Below are 20,994 nucleotides of genomic sequence, written 5' to 3'. Positions count from 1 at the left end.
AAACACTTGTGGCAAGATGTGGCTAATTAGAGAGCCAGACTTGTATTTGTCTAACGTTACTATCTTAAGCATATTAGCTAATACCTTTTAAGAGAACATAGGCCTACAAAGATTAGAATTTTTGCATAAGAAAATGCAGTTGCTAATAATTAGATGAAAGTCTCCAAAGAGATGAAATAGTGTATAGACAAAAATTATACAGTTAAAATAATTAGTTGTAGGTTATACTCACATGAAATTAATGTAATTTAATATAGATTGTAGAATAAATTTGAATCGATTGCTAAAAAAGGTGATATTAATTTACCTTCTTTCTCACATTTAGATAACTTGTTTGCAGTAGGCCTTAAATCACACAATCTACAAATGATATGACCTAAAAGTATGTTAAGAGGTTCAGAGGAAAATTAATATTTAACAGCTGGTTAATGAAAAAGGAAAACATAAGAAAATTTCTAAGGAAAAAGTCCTTCCTCATTTACATTTGTTGGTTTTAATTGGTTTTTAATATTCAACATTTTTAAAGAAGTTTATATTTATACATATAAACCCAACCCATTAACAACCTATATTAATTCTTGCTAATTATTTTAAATTAATTCGCCAACTAGTTTGCAAACAACTAAACGAATGATTGTGCTTATTTAATATCAAAAAATAATTAGGAAATGGCAAATCTGAATTCTAATTACAAAGTCAAAAAAGCTGGAACTAATTTTACTGTTAAATTCTAAGTGTTTAAAATTTAACTAGAAAACTTGTATAGCATAAAAGTATACAATTTAAAACTAGCGTTAATTAACTTTACATGCGCTGATTAAGATTAAGAGAGAATAAAATAATTGCTACTAGACTGAGTAAAAGTTAATAGCTTCAATAATTAAATTCACGGCTTCCAGAAATAAACACCCTCTGATGAATTAGATTAATCTGGTAATATCGTTGTTGCAAAAATTCTTATCAATTATTTAGTGTATCTTAACTATTTTCAAATTTAATTAGGGATTGCTACTGAACCTATGGAATATATAAGGAGTGACCATTGTCATACAGAACCCCATAAAATTTCAATAACTCAGGTCGAAGACTCAATTGACAATTTCAAGATATTTGTAGTACTGTAATACTATTTTAATACTCCAGAAAAGCTTGATGATTGACTGGCTGCTTCAGTTGAGATGATTATTTTGCCTTCTTCGGAAACATTCTGGATTTTTTATGCAGTAAATCCTTGAGTATTCGCTGCTAATCTTCATCTTGATGCCAGTAGGAATATTTTATTATACGTATTTGCGAAGGTGGATACAAGAAGGTTTCTTCCATTCTGATGATTATAATCTGGAAAATAAAGAAAATATATTAATATACAAATACATCAGCCATTTTCAAAAATTTTACTATGCACTTCAATATCAAGACTATGCCTTTAGTAAAATAATGTGCATGATGAACTATAGATTATAAAATATGTTATGTATTAAGTATAAAATAGTAGAAATAATGACAAACTAGATATGCCCCTAGCATTTGTAATAACCAGCATTACAAATAAGTATTATATCTGGTAAAGTGGAAAAGTATTACTTCCTAAATGCTAACAAGGTAATACTTCACTAAAATACTGTAATAGATTGACCAATGGCTAACAGAACTCCCCTTATCTTCCAACTTTCTTCAAGAGATACTCAATAAATCATCATAACCTTACACCAGAGTATAATTGGTCAGGCACACAATACTCATAAAATACTTTTTTTTTTCTTTTTTTTTATAAATTCAGAACACCAATCGGATTTACTGTCACAGTAATAGCTTCAAGTATAAAATATTACTTAATATACAAGAGTGTTTTCACTACCCGAAAACAAAAACAATCTATCAAGGAAATGTATCATTGTCGCAATTGAAATTACATTAACTTATTATATAATGTATGGATCCTCCATAAACTAACTCCGGCTATTCTATCATAATAATTCATTCATCTATGTGGATTTGATGGTTAACCTTCAATCAATGAACCAGCTTATTCTACCTATCTTCACCATCTTATCTCTCCTTAAACTATGGAAAAACTTATCACACACTCTAACTCTAACCAACATTTTTTCGATTGGTTCATTGACAAGCTTATTGTTTTTGACTTACTGGGTATGCTTCATCCATGGACTAACCTATCTGACATTATTAAACTGACAGCCTGGTCTTACCGGAGTCACATTTTTTTTACACAAACCTATCAGCAATATAAAGAATTTATTTATAAGGTAATAACTGCTGTTGCCTGGGCATGCAACTAAAATTAATAAATAAATACCCAAAACAACTAAATAAACAGATGTTACAGTCATTATTTCAAAATTATGTTATCTTCATAATAAAATAAATTTTGGAATACACTTACCCGCTGGTTATATAAGAATAGCTAACGTCCCTGACGCCTCGGCAGGAAATTCCCAAAATCTTGCGCGGCTATCGCATATATGCCAGGTGTATACTAGTGCCCTCACGGTAAACAGGTAGAACTATACCCAACCTCTTCAGATTTTCCATGCACCATGGTCTCTAGAGGGGAGGAGGGTGGGTTTCTAACTTATATAACCAGCGGATAAGTATATTCAAAAATTTATTTTATTATGAAAATAAAATTTCTAAATATAAAACTTACCCGCTGGTTATATAAGAATAGCCGATTGACACCCTTGGTGGTGGGTCAGAGACTGCTACATAATTGGAAATTCACTTAAGCGTTACACAAACCACTTAAAGAGGTTCTCACCTGATAAGGAAGCTGACAGCAATGCTCTGCCTCATTTTGTCTGCTATCCTTAGAAGATCCAGCGGTCCACCCAGGGGGCTGATGATCTCTAGGAGTTATCAAACAGTTCAATAACCTATAACATGACATAACCTCAACTAATACCCTTGTTCCGGGAACTCTCTAGGAACAAAATGACCACCTGACTAGATCAAAGATTGCAGAAGATTGTCGACCAATCTTCACGTACAATCATAAAAACATATATAACAGTTCTAAGAGAAGAACAGGGGGTACTAGGAATATAGGGAAATAATGTGGTGAATGTCTCACCTACTACTTCACTCGTTATTACGAGTGAACCCAAAATGTAGAGAATTCCTCAAAAAGAGACTAAATACGATCTAAGAAATGCAAGGCGAATGCAGGAATACCCCTTCACAAGGCTGTATACGCAATGCTTTGCAGAGAACAGATTAGTTTAAAAGTTACAGAAGCTCCTATAGCTCTAACTTCATGAGTCTTTACTCTTTCGACATGTTACGATCTGTCACACAACAGTATGAAAGAACTCTTGTAATTAACGTCTATATTAGACGATAGAGCGTTTTAGATATAGATAGCGTAGGCTTCTTGACCGTGCACCAAAGAGTCATGAATAGACTCTTAACCTCTTAGGTCCTGTCCCGATAAAACTCCATTGTTTAAACCGGGTAAAATACTCTTCACAGCCCTTCACAAACCAAATTCGAGAGGATAAAGATCCCGAAAGATTTAGGCCATGAATGAGAAGGACGTTTGTTAATGATCAAGAATCCAGGATGCAAGGTGCCTATGGCTTAACCATTGTGAAGTCCATGTTCTTGCTAAAAGATTGAACTTCACTGGCTCTCAACTATAGTAGACTTAATTAGAAAGTCTCCAAAGTTAAGCCTTAAGAAGAAACCAAGTGTAAAGACTCGGATCTGTCACTACCGCGAAATTCCAGAAACAAATCCTAAATTTAGGCTGGAGCATCTTGCTGACCCTTCTAAGTCATCTCAAATGACCCGAGAAGATCTATAAGGCCTTTATTCGATAGATGCATTCTTCTGCATCTGCAGATAACTGTCTGAATACTCCTGTAACCCTTGATGGTCGAGGAGGAAAAAATGTGTTTTCCTTCCAAGGTCTAAGAAGAAACAGGCCGCTTGTCTTAGAGTTACAAAATGAAGAGCCTTTTAGCTCTACACTACTCCATAAAACCCCCTAACTGGGTTGAAAACCTTGAGGCAAAGGTCCCTTGTACAAGCGAAAGCCTCAGCTGTCTCCTTCGAACAACCTCTTGATCATAGCTGTTTTCAAAAATACTGGAGGCAGCTAGATCTAAAGCTTGATGGTTTAAAATAAAACGTTCGTGATCCTGACACAGGAAAAAAACTGATGACATGCTTCCAGCAAACACCTAGCATAATCCTAGCATGAGTCCAGTATGCATCCAGCCTGCTGTATATGCTCATCAACTCGTGTGAGAGAGACAAGATCTAGACCACCTCCCAACACGCATCCATATCAGTCGCAAGAAACCGATACTGAAGCTAGGCCTGTTGAAAAGAAGCATCAACAACATGAGCCTCATGCTGTGAAGTTAAGACCTGATCGTGTGTAGCAACAAATGTTCAACACACCTAAAGTCAAAGTTTGACGCGAGAAAGCGTTAGCTGTGAGGCGAGAGCGACGCAAAGAAAAGACAACAGTCTGTCCGTACTGCTGTGAGCCAAAGACTAGACTGTATACATCTAATATGCGACTATAATGTCGCATGTGCTTGCATCCTTGTAAGGTGCTAGCGTGCTGTATGCGTTCACCTTGTCGAGTGGATACAGTGCTCTATGTACGTCTCGCCTGCTGTAAATCTACAGCGTGCTGCACGTAGGCAACAGTATCGTGTCAGGTCAATGGCACAAAGGAGCAACTGTTAGTCTCTCATGATGCAGAAACACCTGACTGACCTTATCCAGTATATGTCAAGGCTGGCACATGCGTCTAGGTTGCTTAGGATTTCAGGTTGACACGTTTGTCGAGAGATGCTCACATGTAGTATGCATCCGCATGAGTGGAAACGCGTATCCCGCAGATCGCGAGGATGGGACAACTAGTTGAAAGGATCAACTTTGACTGTCAGCGTCTGTGACCGCGTGCACATCTGTGCCGCTACAAGTGTATGCTCTATCTCCTCCCGCAACAAGAGCCTATCTTTGCGAGGAGACGTTGCTGAGCATCGGAGAACTATTCTGTATTATACTAACGGAAAACCATCACTTTGATCTATAGTAGTCCTTACTTTATTAGGAGAAAACATTCTTCCCCCCCCCCCCCCAAGAATCGTAAACGCTAAAAAGAGATGAAATTTACCTCCTTTAGCTCAGACCAACCTTACACTAGCGGGGCAGCTTGTGCGCCACCTCAAGCGTGAGTGAAGGCTAGAAGAGATCATCAACCGCAGCCCCGTGAGCAACCTGGGAGAGTCCCTATGACATTCCCAGCGCGCCTTGTGCGTGACCTGAACGTATCCCAAGCTATGAGATATCGTTAACAGTAGTCGCTCGACCCCAGAAGAAAGTACTAAACAATTCCTCAAACTGGGGGCGGAGAGGAAGTTTAAACAGAAGCAAACTGAGCACCTCTTCTCTCAAAGAATTGTGTCTCTTGCGCGCTTTTGGCGCTGACACGTCGCCTTTTTTCAACAGAAAAAACTTCCGGCGAACATCAGTAACCGAGGATGAGTTACTAGAAAACATATGACTCCTTAAAAGTCTCGGACGTATTGATTGTTGATGACCAAGTCTAGGTTTTGCAACCTTCTAAGAGGACAAACTCTGTCTTCCCTGACTGTGCTTCAGATTTCAGAGGAAGAGCCAGGATTATATATGATTCTTCTGACTTCCGCTCCTCTCGTGGAAGAAAAAACACACTTGATTGCTTCTCACTTAAGAATCGCAACACACCTGCTGTGAGAGCAAGTTCTGTTCGTGTACCTACATGACGATTAACTTCCTAGTCTAGAAGACAGGAAGAACGTCGAACGTCATCCGAATGAAGCTGTGCTCTGATTAATAGACGACGTACGGACCAAGGGTCCACTCCCTTCTTTTCCCAGGGCTGTCAGAAGCTGTTTAGCCCGGCTGCCACTGCTGCTTGAAGGGGAGAGCAGTCAGACCCTGCCTCGACTGGGCTTGACTCCTCTTTTCCTTTGCTTCCTTGCCTCTGGTTTGAAAGTACTTCTCCCTATAGATTTACCTCGAAAAGGCTGGGCAGAATGAGACTATGATGTCCCCTCCTTAGTTCTACGAGAAGAGAAGGGCGTAGGTAAAACCTTACTGACTGTTTTAGTGACCAAAGCTTGAGTAGCCTTCTGAGCCCAATTTGCAGGCACTTCCTTAACTAAAACCTGCGGAAAAAGAGCCGAAGATATGGGCGCAAAAGCAACTCCGATCTCTAACATGGAGTGACGCCCGCAGAAAGGAAGGAAAGTAGCTCTTTTCTTTATAACTCCTGCAGTAAGTAAAGCAGCCAACTCGTTAGAACCATCCCTGACTGCCCTGTCCATATAAGACATAAGTTGGATAAGACTATCAGTGTCCTTCATCTCGGTTACTCTTCTGCTCAAGACTCCCAGTGACCAGTCAAGTAAATTAAATACCTCAACTCTCTGAACTATCCTTTCAAGAGTTGGTCAAACTCCGACATTGACCACTACAGTCTATTCCTTCTCATGGCCAGGAGACGGGAATAATCTACCAGGTTTGCGAAGTCTCCCTGCGCAGACGCTGGAACTCCCAAACCCAAGACTTCCCCCGTCTCATATCAGACGTCAGACTTAGAAGCGAACTTGGCTGGTGGAAAAGCGAAGCATGTCCCGCCCAGAGCTTTTCTTAAATCCATCCATGCTCTCATTAATTTCAATACTCTCTTATAAGAGCGGGAAAGCACCATTTTGTATCGAAGGAAGTCTCCTCTGCCTTGCCTAAGGTAAACTCATAAGGGGGAGATCGCGGAGTAACAGGTGTAAAATAGTCTGGAAAAAATTCCGAGAAGACTAGCATTTTTTTTTTTCCCACCGAATGTTGAGGTGGTTTCTCCTCCTTTCTCTCCGAGATATCCCCCAATTGATCCTCATGAGAGAGAACCTCATTCGGGTCTACTTCTAACAAATCAGAGATTGGAGCTATGCAGGCGCATCAGTGGTAACATGGGCGAGCTTGCGTTGTTCCATATCCACATCCAATTGACAGCCACTAGCCTTGGTTTGCTGTCACGATTGATTTTATAATAGAATAAATCTAGCTGGCACTAGCGCTCCGCCTCGTCCTGGTGCGCCGCACTCACGTGATATTTGCGCTACCGCCGCTGCTCGCGCTGGCGCTCTGCCCACTCATGACTCGACTGGCGTGGGTCGCCACGCTAGCGCTTTCCGCCTGCCTGGCGCTGCCGCCGACACTCGGCGCCTTCATCAATTAACTTCTGAGCCTCGTCACGCTTCCGCTCAGGCTCCGCTTGCGCCTCGCGCCTGCCACTTAGCGAACATCATCAAGCTTAAACTGGCAATCGGCTGTCTGCTTCTTTTAAAAGTAGATGTGAAACAGAGCTCTGCCGAGACAAATCTACATCGACCTGCCGCTGAACAGTGAAAATGGGAGACCGCCTGTGCGATATCATGTCGGTCCCAGAGACAGCAGGCCGCCTGTGCGACAACGGGTCTACCACCGAAGACTAACGCCCAGGCTCACCGTCAACAGCCGGTTGATAAAACTGTATCATCAACGAGTGCTGTTGTTTGAAACGTAAATACGTAGAACGAATCTTATTTTGTTTTCAGCTTAGCGCCTGAAAAGCGCGTACAATATTTGACAACATTAATACCTCGCTTTATCTATAACGAGGGTGAGCGTTCTGCACTCAAGAGGACTTCTGTTCGGGTCTTAAAAGACTGTAGCGCCTGGCTAATCTCTCGATTCCTTTCGTCGTTCGACTTAACTTCTCCTCTTCCGGGAGCTTGACAGAGGTCTAAGACTAGGATAATAACAGATCCGAACAGAAGTACTCTCTACTGAATAAAATTCACTTTGTAATTTAACACTAAAAATGTTCATTCTATTCTTTGTTAAAAAGAAAGTTTCACAATCATTTGAAAACTAAAGTATACGTTCTCTCAAACGAAATGAACTCTTAAAGAGAGACTTACAATTCTCTCAATTGTTCGAATGGGAATGAAAATTTATTGAATCCCATATACAAGCAGCGAAAAATTAAATATTACCTAAATAGGAATAATATTTATAAAATAAAATAAACCCTTAAATTAAGGAATTCCAATAAGAGATGAATCATCACCCGTAATTATTGGAACATTTACACTTAATATACGAACAATCTTAGTATTCCACTAAGGAAACAACGTTACATAGAATCGTGCGCTACATCGATTCGTATAAACATTAAGTGAAATTTAACTTCCTTTAATCTCTGACTAGAGAAAAATACTGACAGGATCATTTAATTTCAAAATAAAATGTTCCTTTTATATTGTACAACTAAAAAACTTGAGAAGTAAGAAGAATGTACTACTCATAAAATCTCTAAGGAATATTGTAATAATACTGATAACTGCGTAACAGCTGAACGCTAGTTAATCTTAGCAAACAGATTGAAGATTACCTCAAGAAAACTATTAAAAGGATACAATTTTCCTAGATTAATAATCCTTTAATTAAATTTACAACTTAATATTTCAAAAGAAAATAACCACTTATAATTCTTTCTAAAAGCAAGTCGGACTTATAGCCTACGACAAAAGGCTGTGACGTCATCAATGGACGAGATGTTTACCTTTCGTCCTATGCTTTCGTAAGGTTTAAAATAGGTCGAAAACCCTTTTAATCTTACCTTTTAAGTTGTAAATACGTGATCACAGTTCAAATAAAACAAAAAAGCGAAAGCCTAAACTCAAAAAACGTTAATACATGACCAAATAACGTCCAAATAGAGTAAAAGCGAGAGAGAATTTCCAATAGAACCGACTGCCATGACGGCAGGGAAAAATCTGAAGAGGTTGGGTATAGTTCTACCTGTTGTACCATGAGGGCACTAGTGTACACCTGGCATATATGCGATAGCCGCGCGAGATTTTGGGAATTTCCTGCCGAGGCGTCAGGGACGCTAGCTATTATTATATAACCAGCAGGAAGTTTTATATTTAAAAATACCATAATTTCTAAAGCATGTTAAAATATTAAGTTAAAAATGCATGGTCTAAGAAAAATAATTCTCCTTATTGAAAAGTGAACATGATTATTAACAGGTAAGGGAGACTGATGCTTATCACAGAATTCTCTCACTTCAAAATCTGAAGTCCTTTTTTACTTGGAGATTCAGCAAGAGAAGATCTAGTTTGGGGAGGTCCAGAGATTAAATTCCTAGCACCACTACTTGCAATACAGAAATGAACACTGCCAATACGTATGAGAACACCCATTTCAGATACCCAGGCACCTACTGTATATATTTGCTGTAAGAGACAATTATCATCGCTCGCAAGAGCTGTTGGAAACCCTGCGAAATGGTGTGAGCAAGCTTGTTCGTCCACTGAGGTACAGGCGTACACTCGGGATAGCATCCTTCTGCAACAGGACCTGAACCTGTCTGAAGGGCAAAATTCTTTGATAATCTCTGGCGGCAGAACTGATGACGTTTCAGGTAGTCAATTAGAGGAGATGATGATTCAGTGAACGAGAGGCAGAACCCGGAGTGGTGTATGTCCAAAGTCTACTGTTCTGTCTCGTGATATCAACCCTCTTCAATCAAGGTTGGAGGCATCTTCCCACAGGTACCATCATGGGAGGACTCTTGGCACCCCAGTGGAAGAGGATAAAAAATTACAACGGATTTGGTACTTAAACGCCATCCTTGCTCAGGGGACATGCTAAGCATGTCATACTGCTACAATTTTCAAAGCAGGTACCTGGCCCCTTTTTCCTGACCCGTGTTTGCTGTGCCTCTGACCCTGCTGCTCTAAAATGGTGGTTGTTAATGAATTGTCCTTTGACTAGAAGTCAGCCACAGTCCTTGGTCTGAGCTTAAGGAGTGCATAACAGATGTCTTTCCTTATATTTATTATCTGTCCCAAGCAACAAAGCATATTTGGGGGAAACACAACCATGGTCGGGACTCGCAAGTAGACAGGTGCGGGTGGGCAACATGCCAATAGTTAGGACATCAGCACGTGACTGCTCTAAGTTATAAGCCTAAGTCCAACCACTATACCGTTGCCCTGCCTGCTACTCTCAGAATTACCAAATTGACCCATTCAAATCTAAATCTTATTCTTCTTAACGATTCAAACCTGAGTCCTCTACTCAGGTTAGGTTTGTTTTTGTGTAGGAGCAGCTGTTGGTCAGTTTCATTCTCATTACTATCTAACCTGAGTACTGTACTTCTCTCACATATTTGTATGGGAGCAAATAAGAGGGTTAGTGGTGGTGCTCCTATGGGAGAACAATCTAGCAGGCAGGTGAGATGATGTGCAATCAAACATGACAAGGTAAGAGGGTATGGAACTGACCATGAGCAGTTGTGAGTGTGTGCAACCGATCAAGAGGAGAGGAGTTGAGATGGTGCGACTTTTGATCGGGCACCTGTGTCATGGCGTGCTTTCAATTTTGTGTTAACACCCAGTAGTGTATCTTGTATCACTCTAATGGGGGAGCAAACTACCTGACCTGTAGAGAGATAGAGCTACAATAACAGCAAGTGATCGCTAACAGGCTAGCGATAATGAACCAAAAGAAGTAACGCTCTAAACTATGCTCGCATCACAAGCATGTGTTGTATGTTCCAATAGATGCTCACTTTGTGGTGTCGTTCTAAAGGGTGCAAACAGCTGAAAAAGTATGTAAATTATTTGTTTTTTCTTTAATGGGGGAGGACTGGCCACCTTTCTGAAACAGTAAGAGAGAATTAAACAATACTCCTACTGATTAGTCTTAAATAAAACTATTCGTCTTAAAAGAAAGTAAAGGGCAGAGAACACATTTTCTTCAGTGTATATAAAGTCAGCTGACTGACCACGTTCCTGAGACATAGGGAACTTAAGGTTTAAGGTACGCACAAGTGCTCATACAAAGTATTGCCCGTGCAGAAAACTAACTAAAAGCTGAATGCATGTGAAGAATTTTTGTTTTGCTTCCTTGAGAAAACCAAATGCACGAGTGTAACTGTGCACATGTTTAGGGTATAGGGAATATATCTCTTCTTGAGGAGAACACCCGAGTTTAATAGTGCAAGCTTGGTCATAGAGTAAAGATTAAAAACTCTAAAAGAAATTTCTATTTTCCTTAACTAAATAATCTGAGTACAGTACTGTATTTCTCTTTGATGTATTTCTCGTATTTACTGAAATGTTATTTTTATTAATAAAATAAATTTTTGAATATACTTACCCGATAATCATGTAGCTGTCAACTCCGTTGCCCGACAGAATTCTATGGAGGGATACGCCAGCTATCACAATACTAGAAGGGGGTGTATTTACCAGCGCCACCTGTGGCCAGGTACTCAAGTACTTCTTGTTGACACCTCCTCAATTATTCCTCGGTCCACTGGTTCTCTATGGGGAGGAAGGGAGGGTCGATTAAATCATGATTATCGGGTAAGTATATTCAAAAATTTATTTTATTAATAAAAATAACATTTTTCAATATTAAACTTACCCGATAATCATGTAGCTGATTCACACCCAGGGGGGTGGGTGAAAAACCAGTGTACAAGACTAAAGGATAGCTAAGTATCCCGTATTTCATATAATCAGTTATCCACAATAACAATGAAATAATAAGTACCTGGTAAGGAAGTCGACTTGAACCGTTACTCTGCCTTTAATAAGATCGTCTTCCTTACTGAGCGCAGCGTTCCTCTTGGGAGGCTGAATCAACTCAAAGGTGCTAAAGTATACAGGGCTGCAACCCATACTAAAGGACCTCATCACAACCTTTAACCTTGGCGCTTCTCAAGAAAGAATTGACCACCCGCCAAATCAACAAGGATGTGGAAGGCTTCTTAGCCGACCTTACAACCCATAAAAAGTATTCAAGAGAAAGGTTAATAAGTTATGGGATTATGGGAATGTAGTGGCTGAGCCCTCGCCTACTACTGCATTCGTTGCTACGAATGGACCCAGGGTGTAGCAGTACTCGTAAAGAGACTGGACATCTTTGAGATAGAATGATGCGAACACTGACTTGCTTCTCCAATAGGTTGCATCCATAACACTCTGCAGAGAACGGTTCTGTTTGAAGGCCACTGAAGTAGCCACAGCTCTCACTTCATGTGTCCTTACCTTCAGCAAAGCAAGGTCTTCTTCCTTCAGATGAGAATTTGCTTCTCTAATCAGAAGCCTGATGTAGTAAGAAACTGAGTTCTTAGACATTGGTAGAGAAGGCTTCTTGATAGCACACCATAAGGCTTCTGATTGTCCTCGTAATGGTTTTGACCTTCTTAGATAGTACTTAAGAGCTCTAACTGGGCAAAGTACTCTCTCCAGTTCGTTCCCCACCATGTTGGACAGGCTTGGGATCTCGAACGACTTAGGCCAAGGACGGGAAGGAAGCTCGTTTTTAGCCAAAAAACCGAGCTGCAAGGAACATGTAGCCGTTTCAGATGTGAAACCTATGTTCCTGCTGAAGGCGTGGATCTCACTTACTCTTTTACCTGTTGCTAAGCACACGAGGAAAAGAGTTTTAATGTGAGGTCCTTAAAAGAGGCTGATTGGAGCGGTTCAAATCCTGATGACATTAGGAACCTTAGGACCACGTCTAGATTCCAGCTTGGAGTGGACAACCGACGTTCCTTTGAGGTCTCAAAAGACCTAAGGAGGTCCTGTAGATCTTTGTTGGAGGAAAGATCCAAGCCTCTGTGGCGGAAAACCGCTGCCAACATACTTCTGTAACCCTTGATCGTAGGAGCTGATAGGGATCTTACGTTCCTTAGATGTAACAGGAAGTCAGCAATCTGGGTTACAGTGGTACTGGTTGAGGAAACTGCATTGGCCTTGCACCAGCTTCGGAAGACTTCCCATTAAGACTGATAGACTCTGAGAGTGGATGTCGTCCTTGCTCTGGCAATCGCTCTGGCTGCCTCCTTCGAAAAGCCTCTAGCTCTTGAGAGTCTTTCGATAGTCTGAAGGCAGTCAGACGAAGAGCGTGGAGGTTTGGGTGAACCTTCTTTACGTGAGGTTGACGCAGAAGGTCCACTCTAGGAGGAAGAGTCCTGGGAACGTCGACCAGTCATTGCAGTACCTCGGTGAACCATTCTCTCGCGGGCCAGAGGGGAGCAACCAACTTAGCCGTGTCCCTTTGTGAGAGGCGAACTTCTGAAGTACCCTGTTGACAATCTTGAACGGCGGGAATGCATACAGGTCGAGATGGGACCAATCCAGCAGAAAGGCATCCACGCGAACTGCTGCTGGGTCTGGAATCGGAGAACAATACAAGAGGAGCCTCTTGGTCATCGAGGTAGCGAATAGATCTATGGTTGGCTGACCCCACAGGGCCCAAAGTCTGCTGCAAACATTCTTGTGAAGGGTCCACTCTGTGGGGAAGACCTGACCCTTCCGGCTGAGGCGATCTGCCATGACATTCATATCGCCCTGAATGAGCCTCGTTACCAGCGTGAGCTTTCGATCTTTTGACCAAATGAGGAGGTCCCTTGCGATCTCGAACAACTTCCTCGAATGAGTCCCTCCCTGCTTGGAGATGTAAGCCAAGGCTGTGGTGTAGTCGGAGTTCACCTCCACCACCTTGTTAAGCTGGAGGGACTTGAAGTTTATCAAGGCCAGATGAACTGCCAACAACTCCTTGCAATAGATGTGAAGTGTCCTTTGCTCCTGATTCCATGTTCCCGAGCATTCCTGTCCGTCCAGTGTCGCACCCCAGCCCGTGTCCGATGCGTCCGAGAAGAGACGGTGGTCGGGGGTCTGAACAGCCAATGGTAGACCTTCCTTGAGAAGAATGCTGTTCTTCCACCACGTTAGAGTAGACCTCATCTCTTCGGAAACAGGAACTGAGCCCGTCTCTAGCGTCATGTCCTTTATCCAGTGAGCAGCTAGATGATACTGAAGGGGGCGGAGGTGGAGTCTCCCTAACTCGATGAACAGGGCCAGCGATGAAAGTGTCCCTGTTAGACTCATCCACTGCCTGACTAAGCATCGGTTCCTTCTCAGCATGCTCTGGATGCATTCTAGGGCTTGGAAGATCCTTGGGGCCGACGGACAAGTCCGAAAAGCTCGACTCTGAAGATCTATACCCAAGGAGACAATGGTCTGGGATGGAACGAGCTGAGACTCCTCAAAATTGACCAGGAGGCCCAGTTCCTTGGTCAGATCCATAGTCCATTTGAAAATCTCCAGACAGCGACGACTTGTGGGAGCTCTTAAAAGCCAGTCGTCTGACGGAGCCGGACACAAGATCATGATACTGCTGCACAGTCTGTAAACTGTCAATCATGGGCAAGCGAGGAAGTACAGTGACAACCCGAATCTGTCTAGACTGTCTGGGTCGTACAGACAACTCCTTAACGGGTTGCTGAGGTTGCCGCACTGCGTCACAACAAGTCCCTTCTGTTGGTTGTTGAACGTCTTCCCCGTGACACATTAACTCCGTAAACAAAAAATCCTCTAACAAGGACTAAGCTTGGACTGCATGTCATGCAACACAGCTCAAGGTCTATGGGAGCAGGTGTGGTAACAGACGGGATTAGCGGCTGAAGTGGAACCATTACCTTCCCTGTAAGCATGTTATGCTTAAATAAAAGTCCATAAGAGGTTATGCAGCTAAAGGCTCCCTCCAAACGACAGAGTCCTCAAGGGAATATCAGAAGGAGGGAGAAAAGAACTTTCTCATCTACAGGGACCTTATCCTAGAAAAGCTAAGTTCTCTGAGTGAGGGTTCACTGGTGCAAAAGCAGCAGACTAGAAGGCAACGTTATGAAACTGCTTGACAGTCTAGTGAGTTGGCAACAACCCAAGATGTGTTGAGAAGCATGCGGTAAGGTATGCAGAGCATGATGTATGCAGAGTATGCTGTATGCAGAGCATGCTGTATGCAGAGCATGTTGTATGCAGAGCATGCTGAATGCAGAGCATGCTGTATGCAGAGCATGTTGTATGCAGAGCATGCTGAATGCAGAGCATGCTGTATGCTGAGCATGTAGTAAGCAGAGCCTGCTGTAAGCAGAGCCTGCTGTAAGGAAAGCAGAGCGTGTGTATGGCGTTTAACATTTCTCAGAAATTCCATGACCAGTGCTAGAGTGCTTTATGCATGCTTGCATGGGGTTTAAACCATGGTATGAAAATGGAGGTAAGGTATGCTGAACAGCAGAGTCAGAACGAGCTGGAACAACAATAGTTGTGGTTTCCTCTTCAAGACTCCGATGAGGGAACACCTGAGGCTCAGTCTGCAAAGGCTGAATAAAAGACAAGCAGAAGGAAGGCGCATGGGTGGAGGAGGCTGACTCCTAGCATGAGTGGTTGAACCCAAGGGTGCGCTTGCTGAGCGGTTGGCGGAAGCGGAGTAGCAAGTTCCAGTTCCTGTGGTGTGAGCGGAGCGCGATGAGGAAGAGGCTGCGCAGAACAAGGTAAATGTCTCGCAAGCTGAGGCTCCTGAGGCGCAAGGCTAAGGTGTTGTGGTGCTTGCCTTGTGGAGGGTTGAGCTCGCTGCAGCGAGAGCTGAGGAGACTGACTCATGGACGGGAGAGGTTGTTGTACCTCAACCGAGTGTTGCATCACTGGTGGAGCAGCAAGTGGAGGCGGAGGAAGAGAGGTATAATCCTCCTGATCCCAATGTAAAGGTTGCCTTAAGGAAGGCGGAGGCTGAACACCACAGGGAACAGCAAACTCAGCACGTGGCTCAACATCGTACGCCTGGCAGGTGGAACTGCTGGCAGGTGGTACTGCGATCAGGCGGAGCGAATGTAGGTGGAGGGAGTGTAGGCGGAGGCGGAGGAGCAACACTCTCAGCCCGACACTCACGCATCAAGTCCGAAAGCTGTGCTTGCATGGACTGTAGTAGAGTCCACAACATCGTACGCCTGGCAGATGGTACTGCGATCCGGCGGAGCGAGTGTAGGTGGAGGGAGTGTAGGCGGAGGCGGAGGAGCAACACTCTCAACCCGACACTCACGCATCAAGTCCGAAAGCTGTGCTTGCATGGACTGTAGTAGAGTTCACAACATCGTACGCCTGGCAGGTGGTACTGTGATCAGGCGGAGCGATCATAGGCGGGGGGGAGTGTAGGCGGAGGCGCAACACTCTCAGCCCGACACTCACGCATCAAGACCGAAAGTTGTGACTGTATGGACTGCAGTAGAGTTAACTTGGGGTCGGCAGACACTAAGTTCTGCTGAGGTAAAGCCTTAACAGCAGAGATCTGTTGTGGCAGAACCTTACTCCTCTTAGGCGGAGTGTAATCAACTGATGACTGAGGAGAGTCAGAGCTAACCCAATGACTGCATTCGGGTTGTGAACTTTAACTTCGTACGTCTGGCATAGGTCTGGACTTAACGTTTAAGAGGTCTTGAGACCTGAGACCAGCGTTACTCTGCCTTTATTTTCTCCCCTAATCTCTTCTGCAGACGAGCAAAATAAGGGCTCAATCGTCTGCGGGTGGGAGTGACGGTCTCGGTAAGACACGCCCACAACCACCGAGAATACTTCTGTGCGCCGATCAAGGCCTGCTGAACCCTTATGCCCTTCGACATTGCTTCTCCCCTGGGCTTGGGAGCTTGCAAGAGGTCCCGGACTGGGAGGACGACTGGCGCGCACAAAAGTACCCTCACGCACTAATCACTTATCACTTTGATTTCTGTTTGCACTTATTTCACTGAACTCGAAACTTTAAGTGGTTTGTACCTGAAATACGCAATTCTATCCTTTCTCAAAGTTAGTAATTGCGAAAACAGAATTACAATGTAACAGAAAAATCTAATGAAAGATAATTCAGTGGTTGGAAAGAGACTAAACACTAGATCACTCTAGAAACGTTTAGTTTCTTCCCCTAAAGAGACTAGGGAGAAGAGCAAAAACGATAACGACGTTACTCGTACGCCTGGCAGGCTTGAATGAAACGTTTATCCTCTTTCTCCCTCCGTCTCTATCTCTCTCTCTCTCTCTCTCTCTCTTGACTTAGAACCTGAGAGAAGAGCCCAAACATATATATCGTTAAAACATATTATTGTTAAAGGAAAAAACTGAAAAGTTCCTTTATTAGGATCAAAACCATTAAGTAAAGAAAGAATGAACAAAACGCTAGACACGGTTACTCTTACTGCAACGTGAAACCGTGAACATTCTTTCTCTATCGTAACGATAGAGTGCAAGTTGAACGTTCTGAACGTCAACAACTGCAGAGACAAAACAAAACGTTAGTTCAACTTTGAAAACAGTACGAGACTGTCAAAGAAAATCTTTCAAACTCTGTGGCGGAAATAGCATAATATGTTAACAGGTAAAACCGAAATGACGGGCTCAAAGTTTATTAACTTCGGTAAAAGACCGCCTACTATTAGGAAGGTCGAATATAAACAAATATAAAAATTAATTTTAATGAGTTTATAATAAAAGGAAGTTAATCGAAGAGGCCTATAAGAGGCGGAGAGATATAAAATAAATCTATAACTTTCGTTAAGCAAAATTAAGAAAGAGAGTCTATACTCTCTTAGACACCAACACTTCCGTCTAAGGGAAGGGTCGGCCATTGAAAGGTGAACGAGAGTTCAAACTCTCTCGTCACCATAATTAATCAAATTAATTCCAAAAGCTAACTAAGCTAATATAGAAGTTTCCAGTAAAGCGACAGCCGAAATCAAAGAGAAATACTTCACCAAAGTCGTGAAAATACTCCAAGAACATAAGCGTATCCCAGAACGTCTTGCCGGAAGCACGACAGAGGAATAATTGAGGAGGTGTCAACAAGAAGTACTTGAGTACCTGGCCACAGGTGGCGCTGGTAAATACACCCCCTTCTAGTATTGTGATAGCTGGCGTATCCCTCCATAGAATTCTGTCGGGCAACGGAGTTGACAGCTACATGATTATCGGGTAAGTTTAATATTGAAAAACAATTGATAATTATTGCCAAAAGAAACTGCTCTGAGTGATCTTGAGCCACAAAGGGATCGATGGTCACTATTACCCCTAGGAGTAAGTGGACACCAACGGTCAAAACACTGGTAGTCAGGGAAGTCTACTGGTTAGAATTTCCAGTCAGCGTTATACATTTGGGCCAAAGAGCGTACATGTTAGGGCGTGCATTTCAGTTTTCTTAGTCATAAGACCTCTTAAAGAGTTCAAATGCGCTTAATCGTAAATATTATGAGGGGCTGAAGAGTGATGCACACAATGGTGAGGTATAGCTACCCACTTATTGTAAACCCTTATAGGCCGGGTGCACATCAGGGGTTTAGTAATGTTAGGCCCATTTGAGAAAGAGTCTAACAGGAAGAAACAACAAGTGGGGTTTGCTGCAGTTTTTGCAATTTAGATAGCAAGGCTTCCAAATAAGATTTGCCTGCATTTTCCATCAAAGGGCGAATGCTTCGAGAGATACTATGCAATGGAGGAAGGAGTCCCCACATAAAGGGCTCACCTTCCACCAGTGCCTCAATGTCAAGAAAAGAAAAAAGCAACAATCCAACCAGCATCACAACTGTTATGTCTATACCAACCAACCTAGGAGGTTGGCTACCCAGTATGAAAATATAAAGATAATCTCTGCGTTCACCAAGCCATTGAAATGTGTCAACAGGGTGAGGACTTGATGCGCTTGCACACATCTATTATCTATCTCATGCATATCCCGGAGTAAAGCGGTAAGAATGCATGAAGAATAAAAGCTCGCAAGCCAACCAGTGAGTGAGCATGTGTGCAATAAGGAGCACACCAGAAAGTGTCTGCTCCGAGTTAGTTGGAGTGCAAAGAGATAGGAGCATCCTCAGCCAACACCAAAATTAAAAAGTGAAAGGGCTCTAGAAGGCAAGGGAGAGGGTGCTTGATTGATCGTGAGCAGATGTGAGAGTGCACAATTGATTACAAGCGGGCAAAAGAGCGATCGATTGAGAGCAGGCGAGAGCAGGTGAGAGGATACAAGACTGATTGCGAGCAGATGAGATGGGGCATGGCTCATGATGGCCCTCTCTTAAGTGCATGTGAACACCTAGTAGGATGTGTAGTATCACTCTAATTGGACCATGAACTGGTGAGATTGTGCTCCCGTAGAAGTGAGCAATCACCAACAAATGTGAGATAGTGAAAAATGTGTGGTTGCGTTCCCCCAGATGCTCAAGATTGCAAACAGACAGCCGAGGAGTGAGCAAAGTGGTGAGCAATCTCACCGTCTTTCTCCTTTCCGAGTGAAGAATTTACTAACACACACTCTCCCAGGGGGACATAAACGACAGGAGTGACTTATATGATTCTATCGACCAACCTTAAAGGACTCATCACCTATTAAGGGATAAGGAAAAAAATTGGTCTTGTTTTCTTCTAACATGTGGCATGTACGAAGCCAGCTAACAACATGTCTATGACTGAGGTAATCTAGAGGAACGAACAGATACACGTACATAATACTCAATCATATAAGTCGGCTCAACATTACAGCTTGCCAGTACATAGGGAGCTTGATGTTTTAATTTTTTCGCGAGCAAAGGGAGCGTACAGCGAAGCAAGAACCATTAAATTTTCTAATATTCTTGTTTTTTCGATCTATTAAAAATATTGAGATCACATACCAAAACAAAAGAATACTTTCCGAGATGACGCCATAAATGAGATCGCATACAAATACAGCACCAAAATACATCATAAAATTAATTAATGTTTACTTTTTTTATATAAAATGGTGATGCGACTTGCTACCTTAGTATTATTACTCATAACTATGGGTAAGCCCCTTGGTCCTCCTTCCCAGGTCACAGACCTAGCTGGGAGACAAAACCCCCGTACCCATCTTCTCAGGTCACAGACCTAGCCAGGGGACAAAACCCTAGGACACCTTTTCCCAGGTCTGAGGTAATCTAGAGGAACGAACAGATACACCTACATAATACTCAATCATATAAGTCAGCTCAACATTACTGCTTGCCAGTACATAGGGAGCTTGATGTTTTTATTTTTTCGCGAGCAAAGGGAGCGTACAGCAAAGCAAGAACCATTAAATTTTCTAATATTCTTGTTTTTTCGATCTATTAAAAATATTGAGATCACATACCAAAACAAAAGAATACTTTCCGAGATGACGCCATAAATGAGATCGCATACAAATACAGCACCAAAATACATCATAAAATTAATTAATGTTTACTTTTTTTATATAAAATGGTGATGCGACTTGCTACCTTAGTATTATTACTCATAACTATGGGTAAGCCCCTTGGTCCTCCTTCCCAGGTCACAGACCTAGCTGGGAGACAAAACCCCCGTACCCATCTTCTCAGGTCACAGACCTAGCCAGGGGACAAAACCCTCGGACACCTTTTCCCAGGTCACAGACCTAGAGAGGAACAAGACCCTCAGACCCCTCTTCCCAGGTCACAGACCTAGCCCGCAGCCAGGCTCCCGGAGCCCCCTACCTAGGTCACAATGTGTGTGCAAACATACAAACAGGATCGGATGTGTGGTTTGTAAAATGTAAACAAAAGACCAAGACAAATATTTTAAGGGAATAGGATGCCAATATTGGGCAATTTATCATATTTTTATCATGCGTCCCAAATAATAACGTATAGAGAAGAAAAGTTAGCTTTACCATTATTTATTGATTCACCAGTAAATTTTCACCACCCAAAATCACCAGTTCTCACTGGGTGGTCCCCATTACCGTAGGCTATATTAGTGTATATCTTATTTACTATTTACTTCCGATGGAAATAGAGGTCCATGGCCGAAGAAAACGGGAGTTGTTCAATATATAATTGCATTCCTTTACTAAAAGCATTTTCCGTGTTTTTCTATAATAAAACCGACTTATGACCATCTAAAATTAAAGTAACGCACTGTAAATATACCAATTTATGATACTGTAATTTTATAATGACCCACAAGGATGTACCACTTACAGAACAGTGCATCAGTGCAATTTAATAACAATATTTATCTTGGTCTTAAATACAATATGAAGCTAGTTAGACGATTTACGCAATACTATGAT

General features: G+C 42.3%; 1 long non-coding RNA gene across 1 annotated transcript in view; it reads right to left on the bottom strand.

The window, feature by feature from the left end:
• Positions 1 to 1,099: 1,099 nt before the first annotated feature.
• LOC137634942 (uncharacterized) overlaps positions 1,100 to 20,994 on the bottom strand; it is a 20,647-nt gene continuing 752 nt past the window's right edge. Inside the window, exon 2 of the long non-coding RNA XR_011042597.1 lies at positions 1,100 to 1,338. This is a non-coding gene — a long non-coding RNA (uncharacterized lncRNA). The remainder of the gene's footprint in view (positions 1,339 to 20,994) is intronic.

Source organism: Palaemon carinicauda, chromosome 45 (genome assembly GCF_036898095.1).
Source record: "Palaemon carinicauda isolate YSFRI2023 chromosome 45, ASM3689809v2, whole genome shotgun sequence".
Classification (NCBI taxonomy): Eukaryota; Metazoa; Arthropoda; class Malacostraca; order Decapoda; family Palaemonidae; genus Palaemon; species Palaemon carinicauda.
The sequence above is the reverse complement of the archived record's forward strand: the minus strand, read 5'-3'. Positions and strand labels throughout refer to the sequence as shown.